This window comes from Bubalus kerabau, chromosome 4, assembly GCF_029407905.1.
Source record: "Bubalus kerabau isolate K-KA32 ecotype Philippines breed swamp buffalo chromosome 4, PCC_UOA_SB_1v2, whole genome shotgun sequence".
NCBI classification, from domain to species: Eukaryota; Metazoa; Chordata; class Mammalia; order Artiodactyla; family Bovidae; genus Bubalus; species Bubalus kerabau.
Genome location: NC_073627.1, coordinates 128,693,535 through 128,717,945, shown reverse-complemented (window position 1 = coordinate 128,717,945; position 24,411 = coordinate 128,693,535). Strand labels below are relative to the sequence as shown.

The window sequence follows — 24,411 nt, the reverse complement described above, 5'->3', positions numbered from 1 at the left end:
GTTTTTGCATTCTTATCTATTTGTTTTCTCAGTTGTTGCTGTTGTTAAGTTGTTTAGTTGCTAAGCCGTATACAACTCTTTTCATACTGTTCATGGGGTTCTCAAGGCAAGAATACTGAAGTGGTTTGCCATTCCCTTCAGATATAACCTAAACAAATCCCTTACAATTATACAGTGGAAGTGACAAATAGATTCAAGGGATTAGATCTGATAGACAGAGTGCCTGAAGAACTATGGATGGAGGTTCATGACATTGTACAGAAGGCAGTGATCAAGACCATCCCTAAGAAAAAGACATGCAAAAAGGCAAAATGGTTGTCTGAGTAGGCCTTAAAAATAGCTGTGAAAAGAAGAGAAGTGAAAGGCAGAGGAGAAAAGGAAAGATATACCCATTTGAATACAGAGTTCCAAAGAAGAGCAAGGAGAGATAAGTAAGTATTCTTCAGTGATCAATGCAAAGAAATAGAGGAAAACAACAGAATCGGAAAGACTAGAGATCTCTTCAAGAAAATTAGAGATACCAAGGGAACATTTCATGCAAAGATGGGCACAATAAAGAAGAGAAATGGTATGGACCTAACAGAAGCAGAAGATACTAAGAAGAGGTGGCAAGAATACAGAGAAGAACTATACAAAAAAGATCTTCACAATCCAGATAATCACGATGGTGTGATCACTCACCTAGAGCCAGACATCCTGGAATTCAAAGTCAAGTGGGTCTTAGGAAGCATCACTACGAACAAAGCTAGTGGAGGTGATGGAATTCCAGTTGAGTTATTTTCAAATCCTAAAAGATGATGCTGTGAAAGTGCTGCATTCAATATGCCAGCAAATTTGGAAAACTCACCAGTGGCCACAGAACTGGAAAATGTTAGTTTTCATTCCAATCCCTAAGAAAGGCAATGCCAAAGAATGCTCAAACTACCGCACAATTTATGCTAGCAAACTAATGCTCAAAATTCTCCAAGCCAGGCTTCAACAGTGCATGAACCATGAATTTCCAGATGTTCAAGCTGGATTTAGAAAAGGCAGAGGAATCAGAGTTCAAATTGCCAACATCCACTGGATCATCAAAAAAGCAAAAGAGTTCCAGAAAAACATCTACTTCTGCTTTATTGACTACGCCAAAGCCTTTGACTGCGAATCACAACAAACTGTGGAAAATCCTTAAAGAGATGGGAAATGGGCCACCTGACCTGCCTCATGAGAAGTCTGTATGCAGCTCAGGAAACAACAGTTAGAACTGGACATGGAACAACAGACTGGTTCCAAATAGGGAAAGGAGTACATCAAGGCTGTACTCCTGCTTATTTAACTTATATGCAGAGTACATCATGAGAAATGCTGGACTGGATGAAGCACAAGCTGGAATCAAGATTGCTGGGAGAAATATCAATAACCTTAGATATGCAGATGACACCACCCTTATGGCAGAAAGTGAAGAGGAACTACAGAGCCTCTTGATGAAAGTGAAAGAGGAGAGTGAAAAAGTTGGCTTAAAACTCAACATTCAGAAAACTAAGATTATGGCATCCAGTCCCATCACTTCATGGCAAATAGATGGGGAAACAGTGGAAACAGTGAGAGATTTTATTTTGGGGGGCTCCAAAATCACTGAAGATGGTGACTGCAGTCATGAAATTAAAAGACACTTGTTCCTTGGAAGAAAAGTTATGACCAAGCTGGATGGCATATTAAAAAGCAGAGACATTACTTTGCCAACAAAGATCCATTTAGTCAAAGCTATGGTTTTTCCAGTAGTCAAGTATGGATGTGAGAGTTGGACTATAAAGAAAGCTGAGCACCAAAGAACTGATGCTTTTGAATTGTGGTGTTGGAGAAGACTCTTGAGAGTCCCTTGTATGCAAGGAGACCCAACCAGTCCATCCTAAAGGAGATCAGCCCTGGGTGTTCATTGGAAGGACTGATGTTGAAGCTGAAACTCCAGTGCTTTGGCCACCTGATGCAAAGAGCTGACTCATTGAAAAAGACCCTGATGCTGGGAAAGAGTGAAGGCAGGAGGAGAAGGGGGCAACAGAGGATGAGATGGTTGGCTAGCATCACCGACTCAATGGACATGAGTTTGAGTAAACTCCAGGAGTTGGTGTTGGACAGGGAGACCTGACATGCTGCAGTCCATGGGGTCACAAAGAGTCGGACACGACGGAGCAACTAAACTGAACTGAACTGATACGACCCTTTTGCAACGCCATGGACTGTAACCTGCCATCCTCTGTCCATGGGATTCTCCAGGCAAGAATACTGGAGTGGGTAGCCTTTTCCTTCTCCAGGGAATCTTCCCAACTCAGGTATCAAACCCATGTCTCCTGCATTCTCAGGCAGATTCTTTACCACTGAGCCACCAGGGAAGCCCCTTATTTCCTCAGACACATTCTTAAAGTAAAATGATTGAGTTCAAGAGTACTCATACTTTACAATTTGATTACCAAGTTGCTCTCCAAAAGAGTTGAACTAATTTATGCTCCTCTAGGAGTCTATAAATACAGTCCTAAATTTGAAGGCATTTGCCAAAAAAATTTTACTCCCACATCCCACCTCACCTTATTTCACTTTTTATGGAGATTGAAAGTAGACTCTCCCCTCACTGGGGAAATTTAGGGATGGGGGATCTGTTCTATAGGGGAGCAGTGTGGGCAAGATGCACTTCCTTCTGGGTGCATCCTGGGACAAATAGTGTCTCAGGCAGTCACCTGTCCTCTGGGTGAAATATCCTGATTCATGGGCCACAGACAGCAGAGGAGGAGTTAATAGCAAGGCAACCTTTGTGTGATTCCCTTACACTCCAGACACTTCTGAAGAGCTGCTTGGGGAGGAGACCTACCAGGACTTCCCTCAAACTGTTCCGTGTTTGTCCCCACCTCCCGCACGACTCCTCCTCCTCTGCTGGCTAAGGTCAGGATCATCTCAAACAGCAAGAGAACACAGCTCCTCTCCCTCCCGCGTCAAAATGGTAAGGATTTAAATCAGAAACTAGTGTTGGCAAATGTGCAGTGAGATAGGAAAGCTCTTATGTTACTGGTGGGAGTGTGAATCCAAAGCCAGAGAAATGGTCACAGCCTTTTCCCTCAGGAATTCTACTCCTCAGGATCTGCCCTAAGGGAATACCCAGGTGCTGCCATAGGTTTCATGTTTGAGGATGCTCACTGCAGCATTATTCATAGTAGCAACAAATTTAGAAACTACCAAAATATCCGATGAGAATGAATTGGTTACACAAATCCAAAAAATCGAATACTGAACAGCCATTCCATATCATGTTTTTGAAGAATATTTAACGACATAGGAAAAGACTCAACACATAAAATGAAAAAAGGGAGTGCTGCCAAGTTATAGCTACATGATGTTTTCAGCATTGTTAAAACGCAGGTAAGAAGCCTTGAAGGTTACTCACTAAAACGTTTACAATGGTTTCTCCAGATTAAATGTGGTTATAATTATCTTCTTTACTCGTCTATGCATTTCTCAAATTGTCTTTAAGAAGCACATATTATTTTTAAATTGGAAAAAAATATTAAGTCCTACCATTGTCCAAGGCTCAGTTGAAATTATACTTTTTCCTGGAAACTCTCCCAATGGGTGTGACAAGCATTTCAAAGATGTGGCCATTAACATGATAAGTACCTGTCAGCTCTATTCATTGAACCTTAGACCTTGCACCTCCTTTGTGACACTCATCTTAGACTCTCTTGCTTTATGGCTACTTAATAAAGTAGCCCTGTCCCGCTGCCCTGTACCCAGCCTGAACTCCAGATGGCAACACAAGGGGCAGAAACAAAGCTTCTGTTTTGTCCTGTCTTTCTAGGGCACAGGACAGTGAATGTTTATTAAATTGGTTGAATGTGATCAGTCAGATTGTCCAGAAAACAAGAAATTCTAATTGTATTCAAAAGACCTAGATCAGCAGAGCTCACATTCAAAAATTGGATCAAGACCTCTGCTTCTGACCATGGCCTATAAGAAAGGGCTTGGTCAGCTTCTGAGCATCCACACCAACAACAGTCCACCCCGTGCTCACTGCTCCTTGGTCACACTTGCTGTGCCCCTCTGTCTCTGGGCCATGCCATGCTCCTTTCAACTTAAGGACCTTCACACCTGTTCCCTTGGCATATTCTTTTGTCCCCTTCTAGCTGGCCATCTTCTTGTTTTCTGTCAAGTTCAGCTCCACAATGGGCTGGTTTGGTTTCCCCAATAGTTATTTTCCTTCTTATCCTTTCTTGCAATTTTCTCTCTATATTTGTGTGAACTTTGGCTTTATGTTTGTCTCTTTTGCTTCATCAGAATTGCCAGAAAGCTGGGTCTGTCTTGATTACTGACAGCTGATCCCAGCCTCTAGCACAGAGTCTGGCACAATCAGGGGCTGAGTGAATGAAAGGGGACAGATTACATGGGAAGGACCTGGCACTTACTAGGCATATTTTTCCATTTTCTTCCTTCCCCAGATCCTAGAGTTGATCCAACTCCCTGAATTCAAACTGACAATGTAGCATCAGAGTTTCAGAACCAGCCAAGACACAGAGAGGCTAAGAGCCTCATGGGGCACACAGGTGGTGTCCAGAGCCCGGCTCCTGACTCCTGGCATGGTGCTCCAAAGAGCTAATCCGTGGAGTTGGACGCAACCCCGGACTGGGCTCCGTTTTTCTACTTCCCAAATCCCTTCCAGGGAACGAGTCCTGATATGGTAGATGAGAGTGAATAAAGTCTTTCATGCCACTATTTTTCATCAGGGCAGGGAATCTGGAGCATTGGGCTGTTTGGATCTAGTTCAGTGTAACAACAATAATTCCTTGCATCTTCACACTGTATTGTCATCTCCAAAGCACTGTTGTTCTCTTAGTCTAGCTTCACAGAAAACCTGTGAGGTTGGACAAGCAGCTCATTAACCCATGTAACATATGAGAAACAAGAAGCCCAGAGAGGCATGTCAACTTGCCCAAAGCCACACCGCTGGTTAGTGGAAGAGCCAAGCCTGGAAGCCAGGCTTCCTGATTACTAATTTAGAACTCTTCCAGTATTTCCAACATCTAGCCATGACACTCAAATCTTTGTTTCTTATAGTACTTTTGAGTCTGTGGCATCTCAGCATAGTTAGTGATCTGATAAATAGCTGAGGGAGGAGCTGATGGGGTGATGGGTGTGGCCGTTGTTGCCAGGCCCTGGTGTCCATCACCCAGTCATGTGGTCTGGACCTTACCGCTTAAAGTTCCTTTCCTGGCCACTCTGTTTGAATCCTGACTTTAAGAGGAAAATAGACCCTGTATTCTTCCTTCAGGCACAGCCCCTGCAAAACAGGCAGGACAGACATGGGGGAGCCCAGGAGTGTTTGTAATGGAATCAGAACCAGGGATTATGTGTACAGGAGAGGAAAGCGTAGACACTTTCTGGTTGACAAGAACTTGGGCTGTGAAAGAGAGGAGAGAAAAAGAGGGGGTCGGGGCAGAATTCAGAACTCAAAGAAACTGACATAGAAATCGTTCAGAAGAACGATAAGGAATTCCCTGGTTGGTTCCCTGCTTTCAGTGATTAGGACTCCATGCTTCTACTGTAAGGGGCACAGGTTCAGTGCCTGGTCGGGGGGTCAAAAAAAAAAATCACCAAGAATGGTATGTTGGGAAATACCCAGCTTGGATGTTAAGTTCTAACTTCCAGTTAGATTTCATGGTGCAGTCTTAAATAGGTCACTAACACCTCTCTGGGCTTTCATTTTCTCATTTGTAATATTGCATGGGAAGCAGGAAGGGATTAAGACGTCAAGTTTCTGGTCTTCCCAATTTGTTCTGACCCCTGAACTGTTGCTGTGAAAATTCCCATGAAAACTTTACATAAATGATCACTTAGTAAAATATCCAAAGAAAAGTCTTTATTATTTGGGACACTTTAGAACAGTGCTTTAAGAGCATAGGCTCAGAAGCCAGACTCCTTGGGTTCAAATCCAAGTATGCCACTTATGAGTTGTGTGACCTTGAATAAGTTACTAAACTCCTCTGTGTTTCAGTTTCCTCATTCGTAAAGCAAGACTATGTATACCATTGCACAGGGCTGTTACCTGGATCAAAGGAGTTAATGCAAGTAAAGCACTTAAAATAGGGCCTGAGATATGGTAAACATTCAGTAAGTGTGACTCTTACCATTACCCAGCAAAATCTGATACTCTCCATTCCACTTAAATGAAATTTGCTGATAACTGAAGCTTTCCATTGGCCAAAATATTAAAAATTATCATTAGTTTGGATATAAATTAAGAACTACAATCATTTTGAATGTAAATCTTTCTAAAGCACACTATAAAATGTCTTGATTCCTTTTAAAAAAAAAAGATCTATTAATTATAGTTCACCTTCTTTCCTGATTCAGGCTGAACAAGAATGGGAGATCATTACAAAAACCTTCCTAGTCTAAGTTCTAAGATTTCACAGGTAGCACAGGTGATGAAGGCCCACCTCCACCCTGGGATGGCATGTGACATACCCCATCATAGCAGGTCCTGGGGGTGGATGGTATAACACACTCCCCAAGGAAGGGCTGGGTCCCCGAGAGCCCGGTGTCCGTGCCATTCCTTCCACCCACTGTGTTAACTCTCTGGGGTCTCTTTGGCTCAGCATCAGGGTCGATGGCAAAGTTACACTCCCAGGCTCCTATGCTCTACCAGCGTGTTGAAACTGAAGCCCACTTGGCAAGAAATTTGGCTCCAGTGGCGCCAAGGATGGCTATTTGCCCGCCGCCCCACTGTGTGCCAGGGTTGGCCTGCAGGCTGGAGCTTGCTTCCCTTCTACCCAGGGCTTGCATCAGACCAGGAAGGGGCCGTGGGCTGCCTGGTTTCCCACGTGGCCCAGAAGGAGGTTTCTGGCACGCCTGTATCAGGATGGCCCACTCAGCCCCTTTGAGGAGAGGCCTTCAGTGCTAACGGGAGCCAGTGATGGTGTGGTTCCTTGTCACTGGCAGAAAACCTCAACATCCCAAGCTGGAGAGCCTCTGATTTCCCCAAATCTGATTTTCCCCAAATGGGAAAACTTCTGCCTCTTGCAACCTTACCCAAGGCAAGGTTAGACTTGAACTCTTGAAACTTAATGGAGAAAAACTCTCTAAAATGGAAAATGGAGAGAATGTCTCTGCTCAAGCTTTAGGTTCTGACAGACAAGCCTGGTCCAAATGTGCAGTCAAGTTACCTAATCTCTCTTGCAAGAGTGGTGTCTTTTGGCTTTTTAACACTTAGAATGTGGTGTCTGGTGTATAGCTTAATTATATTAGTTGACTATTCCACTTCCTGGAGCCTTCCTCATCCTACATGCCCAACACACACACATATATGCACACGTGCCTTTCCCAACCAGCACCCGGAAGCCTAGACTAAAGAGGAATTAGAAGTTGAGCTTCCCAGGTGGCGCTAGTGGTAAAGAACCTGCCTGTCAATGCAGGAGACACAAGAGAGGCAGGTTCACTTCCTGGGTGGGGAAGATCCCCTGGAAGAGGGCATGGCAACCCACTCCAGTATTCTTGCCTGGAGAATCCCCATGGACAGAGGAGCCTGGTGGACTACATTTCATAGGGTCACAAAGAGTCAGACATGACTGAAGCAACTTAGCACACGTGCATGCAGAAAGAAGATAAAGGACCAGGCCACTCGCCACCATTGCCTGCCTTCCAAGTATGACACTTTCTGACCCCTAGCACATTGCCAAGAAGATCCAAAAGCTCACTTCCTCCTCCACCCCAGATAACAGCAATTATACAGAACAGTTCTTGAGTACTTCCTCTGTGCCTGGTACTGAACTCCTCTCACGTATCCTTCTACCAGCCTAGGAGCCAGGTCTGCCATCCTCCATGGTCCCAGTCAGGCCAAGCTGCCAAGATAGGAACTTCTAGGTCTCCTACAGTCCCTCAGCCCAGTTCCTTTAGACAACACCAGCCCAGAAGATCCTCAAGCATAATTTCCTGAGGTCAAAAATTCCTAAGAAAGTGCCTCACCTTCTAGGCTCTCCCACATTCCACCTTTTTCCTTCCTTCCTTTTTTTTCTCCTCTTTTTTGGCCACACCACGTGGCATGTGGGAACTTAATTCCCTGGGCAGGGACTGAAGTCTCATCCCCTGCATTGAACATGCAGAGTCTCAACCATTGGCCCTCCAGGGAAGTCCCACACTACATCTTTTTTATATCTTCATATTTTTTTCCTGAACGGATAGTGTTCTTTTTAAAATATTTTTTGTTGTTTGTTACCTTTTTACTGGTTGATTGACTTTGCTTTTCCAATGGAGTTTTACTGATTTTGACAAATTGGGACAACCATAATAACTTTCTGATCCTTTCATAAATAAAGAGACCCTCCACTCTGAAACTTGAAAGGGAAGGAAATTATCCATTTAACTAGACTAGTCGTTTTGCCCATCAGCTCCCTCTCCCCTTGCTTTCCCTCTCTCTACACATATTAACACAATTTCATAAGACATCTCCAAGCAGCATTTCCACTGTAATTAATTGCCTTTCACTCAAAGTGACACATTTAAGACGTGAAATAACACAAAGAAAGATATATTTAAGAAATTGAGAGCTCAGTTAACTTCGCTTTTGATTGCTGTGAAAATGAGGTGCTCATCTCTAGGAAAAGAGGGACTTTCAAAGATTAAAGAAGTTTGCCTCATTTAGGAAAAAAAAACTACAAGAAACAGATTGAAATATTATCAGGGGTTGCCTCCAAGTGATGGAGGGATGGATAAATACTTCCTTGATTATAAGGCTTTTCTGAGCTAATTTTAAAAAAATAATTATGACTTGTTTTTATAATAAAAAGACAGGAAAAAATGCACTCAGGGTGACGGCAGCTGAGACGAAGGTGCTTATCTTACGAGTCATTTCCCATCTCTCACTTCCTGTCTTTTCCTGGAGCAAACATTGGGGAAAGGAGGGAGGAGGCTAAGTCATCAAGAAAGCCTCATCCCCAGTGGGCAGATAGAAATTAAGAGCTTGCATAACTTTCCCAGAGTCACAAAGTCTTTGGTGAATTTATGATATGCTCTATCTGCAGGTTATCAGGTTGTCTGCCCGGAGCTCTGTGCTGTGTTTTCCCCGTCGCTCAGTGCCAGTGAATAATGTCCTAAGGCACTTCAGAAACACAGCCTCCTAATAAAGACTAGGTTCCAGGCAACCTCGTACCCATTAAGATGGCTACTATCAAAAAAACAAAACAGAAAACAACAAGTGTTGATAAAGATTAGAGAAACTGGAGCCCTGTTGATGGGATGGGTGCAACAGCTATGGAAAACCGTATAGAGTTTCCTGAAGAAATTAAAAATAGAACTATGATATGATCCAGCAATCCAAATTCTGGATATATATTTAAAACAGTTGAAAGCAGGGACTGGAATAAATATTTGTACACCTATTATTCATTATTATGCACAAAAGCCAAGATAGAGAAGCAACCTAAATGCCTTTCAACAGAATATATGGATAAACAAAATGTGGTTTATACATACAATGGGATATTCTTCAGCCTTGAAAACAAAAAAAGGGAATTCAGACACAGGCTACAACATGGATGAACCTTGAACATTCTGTAAGTGAAGTAAGCCAGTCACAAAAAGACAAATTCTGCACAATTCCACTTATAAGAGGTATCTAGGGCTTCCCGGATGGTCCAATGGTTAAGAATCCGCCTTGCAACGCAAGAGATAATGACTCAATCCCCGGCCCCGGAAGATCCCACATGCCTCGGAGAAACAAACCCTGTGCGCTGCAACTACTTAGCCCATGGGCTGGAACTACTGAAGCCTGTGTGTGCTAGAGCCCTGCTCCCCGCGAGAGGAGCCTGTGCTCGGCAATGCAAAGCAGCCCTCGCTCACCACAGCTAGAGAAAGCATTCCCAGCAGTGAAGAACCACCACAGCCAAAAAATAAATAAATAAATCTTTTTTTTTTTTAATGGCTATCTTAAAAAAAAAGGTATGTAGAGAAGTAAATTCATAGACATAGAAATAAAATGGTAGTTCACAGGGTCTGGCAGGGAGAGGGAGAAAGAAAGTTATTTAATGCGTATAGAGCTTCAATTTCACAAGATGAAAAAGTTCTAAAGATCAGTTTCATATCAGTGTGAATATATTTAACACTACTGAACTGTACACTTAAAAATGGTTAAGATGGTAAATTTTATGTTATGTGTTGTTGTTTTTTAACCACAATTAAAAACAAAAAGACTGGGAGGGGGGTCCAGGATGGGGAACACATGTATACCCATGGCGGATTCATGTCAATGTATGGCAAAACCAATACAATATTGTAAAGTAAAAAACAAATAAAGCTGAAATTAAATAAATAAATAAAAGAAAAAGAAAAATAGACTAGGGACTTCCCTGGAAATCCAGTGATTAAGACTCTGTGTCCCAAAGCTGGGAGCATGGGGGTGGATCTCCAGTTAGGGAACAAAGATCCCACGTGCCATGTGGCATGGCCAAGAAAATATATAAAAATAAATAAATAAAATACTAGAACCTTTATTTTTAAAAAGCCACTGTGAAAATAAATAAATAAATAGGTTGAAGGCATTAGCAAGTTACTATCTACCGTTTCCACAGACTTGACGAGGAAAGGTTATTGCATCACTATAATAACCTGGGCAGCGCGCTCATTCGAGTTCACCATCACCCTTCTTGGATCATATCGGTTCCTCCGTGTAACACACAGGCCACACTTAGGCAAGAGCCAGGCAGAGGTGCACCAGACACGGAGGGACTGGAGCCCAAGAATGAAGAGTCTGTTGATTTCCAGCTGAGAGCCTCGAAGGGGTGGGGTAGGGGGAGGAGAAAGGATTGGCCTCAGAACTTGTCTGGGCTGAGCCTCCTAAGACAGAAGAGGGTAGGTTCCACGCTGGAAAGTGGGCTGTGCAGCAGAAAAAGACTTACAGTCAGGCCCCTGCAGAGATATGGAAGGCATGGGAAAGAACTGATTTCCAAAGCAGAAACAGGAAGAAATCAGCCCCGCCCACTGCGGGTTGCACACTGCCTTCCGAGTGCAAGTCACTGATTCATCGAGGTTCATTCGCAGTTTCTTGATATCTCTCCGACCCCTCCAGCCTCTGCTCTTCATCACCCACTTTGATCCCACCTGTTCTGTCTTCCAGATTTTTAATACCTGTTTGCTGCCTCTGCTTGTGCATTCCTTCGCTTGCTCTTCCACACATTCTTCTGTTCATCTAATCATTCAGTATGTTGTAGAGGTTACAAGCACAGACTCTGGAGTCATACAATCTGGGTTCAAATCCCAGCTTTGCCCCTTTCTAGCTGTGTGATCATGGGCAAGTTACTTAATCTCTCTGTGCCCCCATTTCTCCATCTCTAAAGTGAAAATAAAAATAATGCCTACCTCAAAGGGCTACTCAAAGAGAAAAGGACTCACGTCCATGTAAAATGCTGAGACCCAAGCCCGGCATGTATGGTCAGCACTCACAGTATGTTAGGTATGGTCGTTCACTCATCAAATATTCAGACTACCTACTATATAAAGTTATACTGGGGCCATGACAAAAAAGAATCTAGACCAAGTACCCTTGAGTCGTTCCCCATCAAGTGGGAGAAACAGACTTATAAGCAACTGAAAATAAACCAAAATAGAAAATGAAATGCTCTGGGGCAAGGGGACAGAGAGGAAGGAGGAGCTGATTTAGCGGAAAAGTCTTCATAGAAGTGTGGTCTTTGAACTGAACACTGTAGACAGCACAAAATTCAAGACGTTGAGGCTGGAGAGAGACTCTTCCTAGCGGAGCTTGAACCTAGAAATAGGTAAGTACTTGGGAAATGAAGAGAAGTATTGTGTCCCTGAGGTAGGGTTGCCAGGGAAAACTAAGAACTCTCAGTTAAATTTGAATTTCAGATAAACATAAAAATTTTTAGCACAAGGATGTCACAAATATACTAAAAAACTATTTGTTACCTGAAATTCAAATATAACTGGGCACCATATATTATTTTGGCTGAATCTGGCATCCTGACCCTGGGGAGAAAATAAGCCCTTTGGAAGCCTGTGCCCTGGGCCCATGTACGCTGTGTCCCCACCTCACCCGTGTGTGGTCTGCCACCTTCCTGAGTCACTTGGCATTCTTGACTCCGGGCTCCAGAGAGACTCTGGTGAACTGTTGGTGAATCATTTGGTGCCACTTTGTTAATAACAATCACGCTCCCCATCTCCCAGACAGAGAGGATGGAAAAATCCCACATTTGTTCATTTTGTTAAAGGTCACAGAGTTTGCTGTTTTTATGTTAGTTTCCTTGTTTTTCTGAGATCATGTCTTCTTTTTTTTTTCATTTGAGATTCATTAACTTTATGATGGAAAAGAATTCATTCCCCTCATTGCTGTTAGAGACAGAGAGAAAAAAAGAGACAGGAAGAAATTTTAAATACCAGCATAACAGAGTATCTGAAGACTGTAGGCCTGGCTGTGAAATGTCCCAAGAGGACCGAGGGCTCCATGGTGGACCCAGAGTGTTACTGGCCTTTTGTGCCAACACTTTGGGAGTCTCTCTCTGTAGCTTCCACCTAAGCTGGGCCTTTAAATCTTCAGGTGCGCAGCAGTGGAGTGAAGAGAATCACCACCTGCAGAAGAGGAACCTGGCCATCCGCAACCAAGTTGGAGGCTGGGGAAACAAAAGATGGTTCTCAGGACTCTCCCCTCCCTCATCCATAAAACATGCCTCACAAAGTCATTTCACGCCCCAGCATCTGCCCACTGTTCCAGAAAGGTACACCTATTCATCTCTCTCAAAAATGTTTATGGAGAGAAATTATCAGCAAGAGAAAACAAATTCTCTGGCGAGATATTGCCATTTGTGAGATAACTACTTCTGTGGAAGCATCGACAATGGGGATGGTGTTTGGCTTGAATGTGGTCTGTCTGGGAGGGCTGGGAGGTGCCACTCTCCAAAAATCCCCGAGCAGGGAGACTTTGCCACCTTGGAGCCTGCCTATCTGACTAGGCTGAAAGAAACGGTAACAGTGAAATTTCTGAGATTAAAGGGAAGTGGGAGGAGGCGTCCTTTTCTCGTCAAGGCACTCAAAGCCTGCTCAGGCTCCCAGGCCAGAAGACACAAGACAAAACGCAATCACTGAAAGAAGCCACCCCCGCCCCCAACCCTGTCTCAGCTGCTGCAGGCAGGAGGGTTTTATTCATCAGGTGCCACAGACACAGGATTGAGGACATGCAAGCCTTTTAAGGCCCTAGAAAAATCCTTGCACATCACAAACATTCTCATCAACTCCAAGATACAAAATGAAAATTCCAAAATTGAAATTTAACTACATGTCCATGAAATACAGTTATTATGTCAACTCCCTAAATTGTTCAACTTGGTATCTGTAGAAATGTTATTATACAGTATTTGAAAACAATTAGTGGATTATTTTACTTCAAGGAATCCCTAAAACTGCCCTAATGATTTCTGAGAAATCACAGTCACTGAAAATTAAATGGGCAAAAGAATCTTGAAAACAGAATTATTAAAAATGCCCTCAAGACTATTCTAAAGCAAAATAATTGCATTCTTAGTGGAATATTGGGGGAATTTTGGTATGTACTATGACATGGGGTGGTGCCTCTGAAGGTTAGACTGCGGGGTTCCTACAAAGGTCCTGAAACAGCCTTGGTCCCATGAGGCCCATCAAAATGTTTAAAGAGAACAAGTGGCCACAGACATGGTAATAAAGGTTTTTGTAGGCAACTGAACTTCTTTGTTCTTGTAAATCCAGAGACCATCTAAGCTAGAAGGATCCATGGCCGTGGTGGAGACCAGTGCAAAACCAGGGCCAGTCTCTGAATCTCTAGACACCAATCTTCTTTGTATAGGAAGAGATACTGGAGGCTCAGAGAGGGGTGGATCATCCCATAGGTCACACAGCAATAGCATTCATCAGGTGCTAAGGAATTAGGGGCTTTGAGATGAGACTCTACTAAATCCCCTCGCCCCTGGACTTTTTCTTGTCCATGATAACATGCCTGGATGTCCTTTTTCCTCTGCCAAAACACTGAGGCAGTCCCTGTATCCTTAGCAGAATATCTAGATATCTTTAAAGATCACTCACTGCTTTGATTTTGGAGAATTCAGCTCATAGTCTTAGTTATTGATGTCTGCCAACCACTTGTTCATCCTCTGGCTTTCCCAACCTTGGTTTAGGCACCTTGCTTTCAGGTCTTCTAATAAGAAGCCCACTTTATTCTGTGCAAATCACCTAGACCAGTATCTCCTTCCCAGCAGGGCTGTTAGCTGACCAGGCGCCATTATCTACAGCCTGATACTGGACTGTGCCCTCTGCCGCCCCCTTGTGGCCACCACAAGAGGTGCGCTGCTTGGGACTCAAGGTCCACACCTGTGTGCCAAGTACTTTTGAGTCAGCTTGATTACTCTTTCTGGAAACACTTGTTTATTCCTGGATGGCTGGCACCTGGACAGGATTCATCTCCTCCACGCCTACTCTTCCAGTCTATTGCCCATGGGAACTTCAGCATCCTCATTGAGCAATCAGTCCAATCACTCCATCAACTCCCTGGTATTAGTTGAGCACAGGTCAATGGTGATAAGCCTGGAGATGGAGGATTGCAGAATGGATGTGAGATGTAGCCCATGACCTTGAGGAGTTCAGAATCAATAAAAAGAGTCAAAACACACAGAAAATTTTTAATAATTTAATGTTCAACTATTCTGTGCCAAGAACTTCAAGAATTCAGAAATGAGGTCGAATAGTTGAGGACTCCCTGGAGACAACAGATTTGAACTAATGTTTAGAAGACAGGAAGTATTTCAGAAACAAAAGTGTAAAGAAACAACACTCCTGGGAGTTCCCCAGTGGCCTAATGGTTTAGATTCTGGGCTTTCACTGACATGGCCCAGGTTCAATCCCTGGTTGGGGAACTGAGATCCTGCAAACTGCACAGTGCAGCCAAAAATAAAATAAAGGAAAATACTCTTATGTGCCTCCTTTAACCTCATTTTACCACTACACTACTTCTGGCACCAGATGTGTGGGTTTTCCAAACGTCAAGCAATTCTGTGACAACTGGGTATCCAGCAATGGAACTCAATTCTGACTCTACCAGGAGACACCATCAGATCCCACAAATTAAGTCCTTAGTCCCACAAAATTGAACCCCTCCCCCTTCAGATGGACAGGGAAGTCTGGCATGCTATGGTCCATGGAGTGGCAAAGAGTCAGACACGACTGAGTGACTGAACAACCCTTCAGATGGCCAATTGCAAGTCCAGTTACTTGTGCTTCTGACAGACCAGTTATAACTTGGAGGTTCCCACTACCCCTCCTCAGGTTTGATTAATTTGCTAGAAACAGCAAATAGAACTCAGGAGTTACTAGATTACTGGTTTGTTGTAAAAGAATATTATAACTCAGGAACAGCCAGATGGAAGAGACATAGTGCAAGGGGCACAGAGCTTCCATGCCTTCTCCAGGACACTATGCCTATGTGGCAAGGGCCACAGAGCTTCCATGCCTTCTCCAGGACACTATGCCTATGTGGGAAGGGCCGCAGAGCTTCCATGCCTTCTCCGGGACACTATGCCTATGTGGGAAGGGGCGCAGAGCTTCCATGCCTTCTCCGGGACACTATGCCTATGTGGGAAGGGGCGCAGAGCTTCCATGCCTTCTCCGGGACACTATGCCTATGTGGGAAGGGGCGCAGAGCTTCCATGCCTTCTCCGGGACACTATGCCTATGTGGGAAGGGGCGCAGAGCTTCCATGCCTTCTCCGGGACACTATGCCTATGTGGGAAGGGGCGCAGAGCTTCCATGCCTTCTCCGGGACACTATGCCTATGTGGGAAGGGGCGCAGAGCTTCCATGCCTTCTCCGGGACACTATGCCTATGTGGGAAGGGGCGCAGAGCTTCCATGCCTTCTCCGGGACACTATGCCTATGTGGGAGGGGGCACAGAGCTTCCATGCCTGCTCCAGGACACTAGCCTTTGCAAAATGTTCACTAACCCAGAAGCTTTCCAAACCCTATTCTTTCAAGTTTTTAAGGAGTTTTCACTACATAGGCATGACTGATTAAATATTGCTGTTGTTTAGCCAATAAATTGTGTCCCACTCTTTTGCAACCCCATGTACTATAGCCCGCCAGGCTCCTCTGCCCATGGGATTACCCAGGCAAGAATACTGAAGTGGGTTGCCATTTTCTTGTCATTGACAATTAATTCAACCTCCAGCCCTTCTCACCTTTCTGGAAGGGGATGCTGAAAATTTCAATGCTCTACTCACCTGGTTAGTCCCTCTCGCAACCAGTCCCCAGCCAGAGAAGCTTTTCAAAAGTCACCTCATTAACATAAACTAAGATGTGGTTGAAAGGAGCTTTTTCAGAATAACAAAAGATACTCATTTTACTTTTGTGCTCTTAACACTTAAAGATATTCCAAGGGTTTTAGGAGCTCTGTGGCAGGAACAGGACAAAGACCAAATATATATATATATTTCTTATTATAAATCATAGCATCACAAGAAGGAAAAAAAGAAGAGTATTCTGGAAGGAAGTAACAGCCAAGAAAAAAATTATGGCCAAAACAATATTTCCAAGATAAAAGACTAAAGAGAGATAAACTCTCTTATTATCTTATTTGGGTGCTGTTAGCACTTTCCTACCACTTTGCAGAGCATTCATTGCCCTCAGACTCTGTAATGTTCACTAATCTCTTTTCTGCTATTCATTAGGACCCTATTGGTTGCAAGTAACAGCAACACAAATTAGCTTAGACAAAAAGGAAATTTATGAACGGAAATACTTGAGACGAACATGGAACAGCAGTGGCAAAGGCTATGGCCAAGCCCGCGCTGACGCAGTGCCCAGTGTCATCAGCTTTCGCAGCCATTGCGCTCTCGTCTCTCCTCCTGTTCTTCTCCCTCTCCCTCCATCCGCACCTATGTTTTCCACTTTTCACTCCGTTTCCACTCTTTGAGGGCCTCATTCTCTTCTACCATGGCTTGCTGCTGCTGCTGCTGCTAAGTCACTTCAGTCGTGTCCGACTCTGTGAGACCCCATAGACGGCAGCCCATCAGGCTCCCCCGTCCCTGGGATTCTCCAGGCAAGAACACTGGAGTGGGTTGCCATTTCCTTCTCCAATGCATGCAAGTGAAAAGTGAAAGTGAAGTCGCTCAGTCGTGTCGGACTCTTAGCGACCCCATGGACTGCAGCCCACCAGGCTCCTCCGTCCATGGGATTTTCCAGGCAAGAGTACTGGAGTGGGGTGCCATTGCCTTCTCCGTAGCTTGGTTTCCTCTAAAAATCAGGGACAATGGCCTTCAAGGTAACCAGTTTCATGTACTTCTAGTTGTGACCCTAGAAGTCTTCCCCACTAGTTCCATCAGAAGAGTCCCCAGGGGAGACTTCCATTGGCCCAGTGATAGAGGCAATAACCCTTCTATAAAGTGAAGTGAAAGCCACTCAGTCCCATCCGACTCTTTGTGACCCCATGGATATATAGTCCATGGGATTCTCCAGGCAAGAATACTGGAGTGGGTAGCCATTCCCTTCTCCAGGGGATCTTCCCAACCCAGGGATCAAACCCAGGTCTCCCATACTGCAGGTGGATTCTTTACCAGCTGAGCCACCGGGGAAGCCTGACCCTTCTATGCTCTTCCCTTTATCAAGGGGCTAGAAGCCTGGGAGGGGTACGTCCCAGAATCCCTGCCTTCAGAGACAGCAGTTCTTCAAGAAGAAGCACTTATCAAGATGTGAAAGGCAAAATAAGGCAGAAGCCAGACTTTACCTCCTCTGACACTGTCAAACTTTGGGCTTAGGCAGACATGACATTTTGCAGTGGTCTCTAAGTATTTTCCTGAAAATCTCAGGCCTCAAGATGGGAGGCAGCTATGATCATTCCTACTGGTTTCCTGAGTTCCTTCAAATTCCTGTCTGTAAAAGCTAGTGGCCTTCCTTGACCTTTGTCCAGACTTTCCAATGATTTTTTAAGGACCTAATGTCCTTTATTAAGTCCTCTCCTTCTTAAAATACCTTGAGCAGTTCCTGTTTATGACCATATCCTAACTGATACAAGCATACACCCCAAGGGTGGAGCATAGGGTAGGATCTATAACTCTGATGACAGAGGAGAGGAAGAATTTGCTAGCAGTCAATCAAGAGCAGCCACATTTCCCTGTGAAAACTAGTGGGAGGCAAGTTCAGGTGGGTGGAATGAGGTGAGCTGATGGGAGGCACTGAATGCCAGGCATGCAGACTTCAGGCACTGAGGGAACAGGGAGTCAGGCGAATATGAGGGCAAGGGCCAACTATTAGGGCAAGCAGTGGTGGCATCTACGGGACAAGTTAGGGTGTGGGCACCGAAAGGAGACAGTGACAACAGAGATGCCCTAAAATGGGAGAGAGGTGAAAGCACAGAAAAGGTGCATCTGAAAGATGTGTTGAAAAAGGAAATAAGGTATTTTGGTATGTCACATTTAAGGACTTAATAATAGCTGCCATTTATAAAATTAGAGTTAATTATACATCAGATAATCTGCTAAATTTTTCATTTATGTTAGATAAAACCCTGCAAGGCAGGAACTATTTACATTTATAATTGAGAAAAACAAGGGCCAGGAATATTGACAGATATGTCAAGGTAAATCAGCTAGAGGCCAGAGCCAGGACTTGAACTCAGTTCTATTGTTCATCGAGGTCTGCACTCATTTCCACCACGCTATGCTGCTTTTCTTCCAACGTTGGTCCTTATAACAGCACAAAAGGCCAACTTTGACCCTCACCTGGTGAGAGGCAGTGCAGAATAATCAAAAGGGCAAAGCCTTTGTCCCGCTGACATGAAGCCTTAAGAAGATTATAATCATGAGGAAGCAATGTGACAAATCCAAATGGAGGGATTTCAGCGAAACAACTGGCCTGGTCTCTTAAAACATGTCAGTGTTATAAAAGACATAAAATAATGACTGGAAAGCCAAGCTCTAGACGAGAAGATACTAAAGAATTGCAACAGCTCAATACAATGAATGATCCTGAATTGGATGCTTAAATCAAAAAAAAAAAAAAATACTATAAAGCACATTTTATAAACAATTGTTAAAGTAAACCAGATATCAAATAGTAATGTGTTAATGTTAAACTTCCCAAGTGGGATCCTTTTATTGTAGTTTTGTGGAAGAATGCCATTGCTCTTTGGAGTTGAGCTGAAGTATTTGAGAGTAAATCAAATACTTCCAAGTCATTCTCAAATGGATTAGCATAACTGATAGACGGATGTACAGATGGATGGACAGATACAACTAAAAAATGTTGCTCACCATCTGGCTGTACAAGAATGAAGTCACTAGCCACTGCAGTCACTGACCTTTAACACACCCTGAAAGGAGCTCAGCATGGAGATCAGGAATGAGACACTCTCATCTTGGAAAACTGGCAGAACAGGCCTTCAGAGAGTGAGATATTTTCAGGAGGAAATTTTATGAACCTGATTTCCTACATCTTCTCATAGCTAGAAAAGCACTGTAATCCTTGATGGAGACATTTGCTCCTTGTGACCAGCAGCAACCTTCTGCAGAGATGTGTCCTCAATTGCATGCATCCTCTTCATCAAAATCTTAGACCTCCCCCCCCGGCCCACCCCACCACCACCAACCTCTTCAGAGCACTTCCTCAGAGCTATCTGAGAAGCTATCTCCGGGGATATAGTCCTCAGTAAGTCCCCAAATGAAACTGAACTTACAGCTCTCATATCAAGGGGTTTTGGTTTTTGTGTTTCTGTCAACAGTAGGTAGAGTGCAGATGCAACAAAATCTTAACAATTAAAGGGTCTGTGGAGTTGATTGTACTATTCTTGCAATTTTTCTGTAGTTTGAAATTTTTCCAAAAAAGAGTTGAAAAAATTTGAAAATGCACCCATTTCAGATAAAAAAAAAAAAAAAAAACCACCACCACAACAACCAAGGAATAGAAAAAAGCGGGGCTTTAAGTCAAACATACCTGAGTCCAGCACTTACTGGCCCTGGACCCCTGAGTCCTCAGGTCCTCAGCTGGGCACAGCATCCTCTTGTGTTCTGTGTTCACATTTGTTCTCCTCCCTACCTCCTGCCTAAGCCCCACTTCTTGGAATCCATTATACTGGCCACTGAGGGAGATTTGCTCAGTATAAATAAGAACTGTGTGTCCTGTAGAATGCACAGTTGAGGTGACATGGCACCCTGCAGGGACATTTATTGCATGAGAGACAGGCAGTCCAACCCTCTGAACATCGCATCTTGGGGACAAAAGTCAAAAATGCCTCTACCCATGACTTGCTGGTTTACACTGTGGATCAGAACTCAGAGACTAGCCATGAACTTCTCAAAGTGGGACAGTTGGCCCATCTGAGCAGAATCGGCTGTGGTTCATGTAAAAATGCAGATTCTTGGGCCCCTGAGGCTCTGAGTCAGCTTCTCACCAGTGTGTTGCCAGTGCACATTCTAATTCTAAGACAGTTTCTAGGTGACCCTGAGGCACATTTAAGAGTTTAAGCTCCTCTGACCCACATTGTGGCCATGAACGTGCCACTTTATAGCTAAATTGGTCCACTGGAGAAGTGGATTCCTGTGGTTAGAGCCTAATAATAACATTAAAAGTTTATGTCTGCCACAAAAGTGTCCACAAATGGGAACAAACAGAAATACGAATGGAGTTGTGCATAAAGATAAAAGCAGGACACTAAGGAAAGCAATGTTTCTCTCTGGGCTTTGCCAGCTCCAGACTCAAAGTATAAGAATGAAATGCTGTTCTGAGTCCTTCACTGTCTGAACTCTGGGATGAGAGGGATCAGAGGGGGCTCAAGGCCCGGGCAGAAGGAGCCCGTCCACTCACTGTGACTCTGGGAAGCCGCAAAAACCAACAGTTGCCACTTCTGGGCATGTGCAGTAAGCGGTGAACCTACAGTGTCATGTAAACCCCCAAATCTCCAGGAATTCCAGTGATGTAAAGGCTCACTTAGATTCTGCCCAGGATCTGATGGGACCTCTCCCACTGGCCTTGCAGGCCTCTCCTTGGGGACAGTCCTCTGTGGGATGCCACCTGGGAGAAAGAAGTTGACAACGGTCACCTGGTTTTCCTGTGGTCCAGTGACGACTTGGTAGTGGACATCTGGTTTGGAAGGTGCTGGGCCCTTCTCTCTTCCAGCCAGGAGATCAGATTATTTAACTGGGAAAGCTCTTCTCTGACCCTGAGAATCTTCTATTCCAAGCAGGCTCTGGGCAGGCATTTACTCACAGGGTCCGAGTTATTTTGGGAGATTCAACATCCTGCACTCAGCCCCAGGGAGGCGAAAAGAAGGACAGACAATTGGGTAGTCTCCACTCCCACCCCACCCTCAAACTGAGACAGAAGACAGACTGTCCTTTACAACTTTAACTCTTTCCTGGCTCTGGCTAAGAACAATGCACCCCCTAGGAAAGTCTCACATGGCAGCATGGCAACCGCTTTCATTCCAGAAAAAAATAAAATGTAGCAGGAGAAAATTATGCATGGAAAGAAAGTGACTTTTAAAATTTGTCTTTAAATATTATAATCAAAGTGAAAGGATGGAAATTGCATCAGAAGAACATGTGTGTGTGCAGTTTAACACTGAAGAAATAAATCCCTTTCCCAACTGTAGGACTTAAAGTAATATCATACCTTTTACAGTCCATGGGGTTGCAAAGAGTTGGACACGACTGAAGCGACTTAGCACGCACACATGCACGTACCTTTTCAGGAACTCCAAAGTGTGTTATGGAGATAAGGAGAATCAGATTAAAGACCTCAGGTTTAGAGTTTGGCACACAAAGTCGTTGGCATTAGAACCCAGGTAAGTGTCACCTGGGCAGTTTCAGAGTTTTCTGCCTGTATGCCTTGTTTTTCAAACGTTCCCTGCAGTGTGGTGGAGCGGGGCCTCGTATAGGAAGGGTGCTGAGCAGAGAGAAGGGAGAAAGGCAGGCAGCCAGCCGGGAGGAGAGTCTGCAATGATACTCCAGGGGTGACAAGTGCCCTTTTGCATGTGGGATGTCTGTGGCTCCTCATCAGTGTGGTTTATTAAGGCCCAAGGTGATAATTCATATTTAAGACCCCCGGCTTTGTTGAATCTCTATTGGATTCAATTCCACACACAGTTGCTCAGGGCCTAACGTTTGCCTGGCACTCAGCGAACCCTGGGAGTGGGCAGCAATACATTGCGCACAGCCCCTGTTCCTTGCCCTCCAGAATTCTCTCCAGGACATGAGAGTCACACGTCCTGGACACCTGGCACCCCCCAAACAGATCAACCAGGGACTGTGGGACCTACAGAGAGAGAGAAAGGCCTGCCGGGGCTTGTGGGCTTATACTTTAGTCTTCCCCGGCAGCAGAAAAATGCTGCCCTGGTCTGAATCATCACTTGCTTCTTAACACAAAGCAAAACCAGCCGTCCTTCCCCACCTCCTCTGGGTGAGCTCAGCTCTGGCCTGCCCTGGCCCTGGCTCCTTGCAGAAGCAGTGCCTGAGTCTAACCAGCCCTGGAGCTATCCTTGTGTCTCAAGGCCTCCCTGGGACCTGGACTGACCTCCGGCCTCTCTGACCCTGTCTGGTTCTTTTCTGTCACACTTTTTGCTTCCTCGTCGTCCACAGGCTCCAAGCCTCTTCTCCCTGACCCAGAATTTTACGCCCTCAGACTTCTTCGGCCCACTGATGGCATTTCCTGGCCCAACCTGACATGTTGCCAGGTGTGGTAGCCTCCAAGACTGCTGTCAGACCAAAGTTTGAGACTGAAACAGTCTCTGTATTTGGTAGGTTGCAAACGCCATAATTTAGGCTGCAATTGCCAGAGCTCAGGCAGTTTCCCCATTAAGATGCATCACTGCAAAGCAATTCAACTAATTCAGTTTCCTAGCACCCACTTGCTGATCAGGTGCCCTACTGTCATCAAAGGAACTTTTGAACTGGCTCTAAAACTTCAGTTACAGCAGAGGTCCTGGAGGGCTTGCTGCGCCACAACACCCAGTTTCTGATTCTGAAGTTCTGCAAATCAGAATTTGTATTTCTAATAGGTTCTCAGGTGAGGCTGATGCTGGTCCAAGGACCTCAGCCTTTTTTTTTTTTTTGGCTGCATTGGGTCTTTATTGCAGCACGTGGGCTTTCTCTGGTTGCAGTGCATAGGGTTAGTTGCCTTGTGTAATGTGGGATTTTAGTTCCCTAACCAGGGATCTAAAATGTCTCTGCTGCATTGGAAGGTGGATTCTTAACCACTGGACCACCAGAAAAGCTCCAGAGACCTCACTTTAAGAATCCTTGCTCCAGTTCAGTGGTTTTCAAACTCAGTTGTACATTGGACTCATCTGGGGAGTTAAAAAAAACAGATAGACTAATGCCTGAGTTCACCCTCAGAATTCTGATTTAACTGGTCTGAAATATAGACATAGTCAGTGGAGCTTCCCTGGTGGCTCAGTGGTAAAGAATTTGCCTGTAAAGCAGGAGAAACGTAGATTCAGGAATCGGGTAGATTCCCTGAAGGAAACGGCAGTATTCTTTGTTTGGAAAATCCCACGGACAGAGGAGCCTGGCAGGCTACAGTCTATGGGGTCGCAAAAGAGGCAGACACGACATAGGGACTAAACAACAGCAGACTGGACACCAGGCACTGTATAAGATTTGTAGGCGATTCTAATATTCAGTGTGAATTGACAAGTCTGCTCTGGTCCATTTCATCAGTAGAGGCTGCACTAGGCATGGGGGCCCCCTTTATCTTCTGTGGGCACACTTACCTCAGATCACCAGATAAAATATAGAACACTCAGTTAAATCTGGGGCTTCCCCTGTGGCTCAGATGGTAAAGAATCTGCCTGCAATGCCAGAGACCCAGGTTCAATCCCTGGGTCAGGAAGCTCCCCTGGAGAAGGGAATGGCAACCCACTTCAATATTCTTGCCTGGAGAATTCCATGGGACAGAGAAGCCTGGTGGGTTACAGTCAATGGGATCACAAAGAGTCTTCAGACACAACTGAGTGACTTTCATTTCACAGTTAAATTTTAATTCTAAATAACCAATAAATAATATTTTACTATAGGAATATTCCAAATATTGCACAGAGGTCCATTTTTGTGATTGTTATTTTGTTTTTTTCTAATTCTGGCAACTCTGCCCTTAGATGCTCCATGACATAGAATGAGAAACAATGATCTGCCCACTTCCATTGCATAAATAGTAACACCAAGGCCCCAGAGGTCATATAGGAAGTCAGAAGAGAGCCAGGATAAGAAATCAGGAGTCTTGACCTCCATCTAGAATTCTTTTCCTTCTATCACACTGAACTGTGCTAAAGACATTTACACCCTTCTCTTGTTAGGGGGTTATTATCAGTCGCCTAGAGGTGACTTCAAAGGGTTGAGTCTGATTTATGTCCTCTCTGCTACTGTCCCAGTCCTCACCT

At 44.5% G+C, this 24,411-nt stretch overlaps 1 long non-coding RNA gene across 1 annotated transcript; it reads right to left on the bottom strand.

The window, feature by feature from the left end:
- Positions 1-11,484: 11,484 nt before the first annotated feature.
- On the bottom strand, positions 11,485-14,302 carry LOC129651607 (uncharacterized). The gene is made up of 3 exons (XR_008714240.1): positions 14,080-14,302; positions 12,406-12,638; positions 11,485-11,776 (listed from the first exon to the last, which is right to left on the bottom strand). It is a non-coding gene; the product is annotated as an uncharacterized LOC129651607 (long non-coding RNA).
- Positions 14,303-24,411: the final 10,109 nt, after the last annotated feature.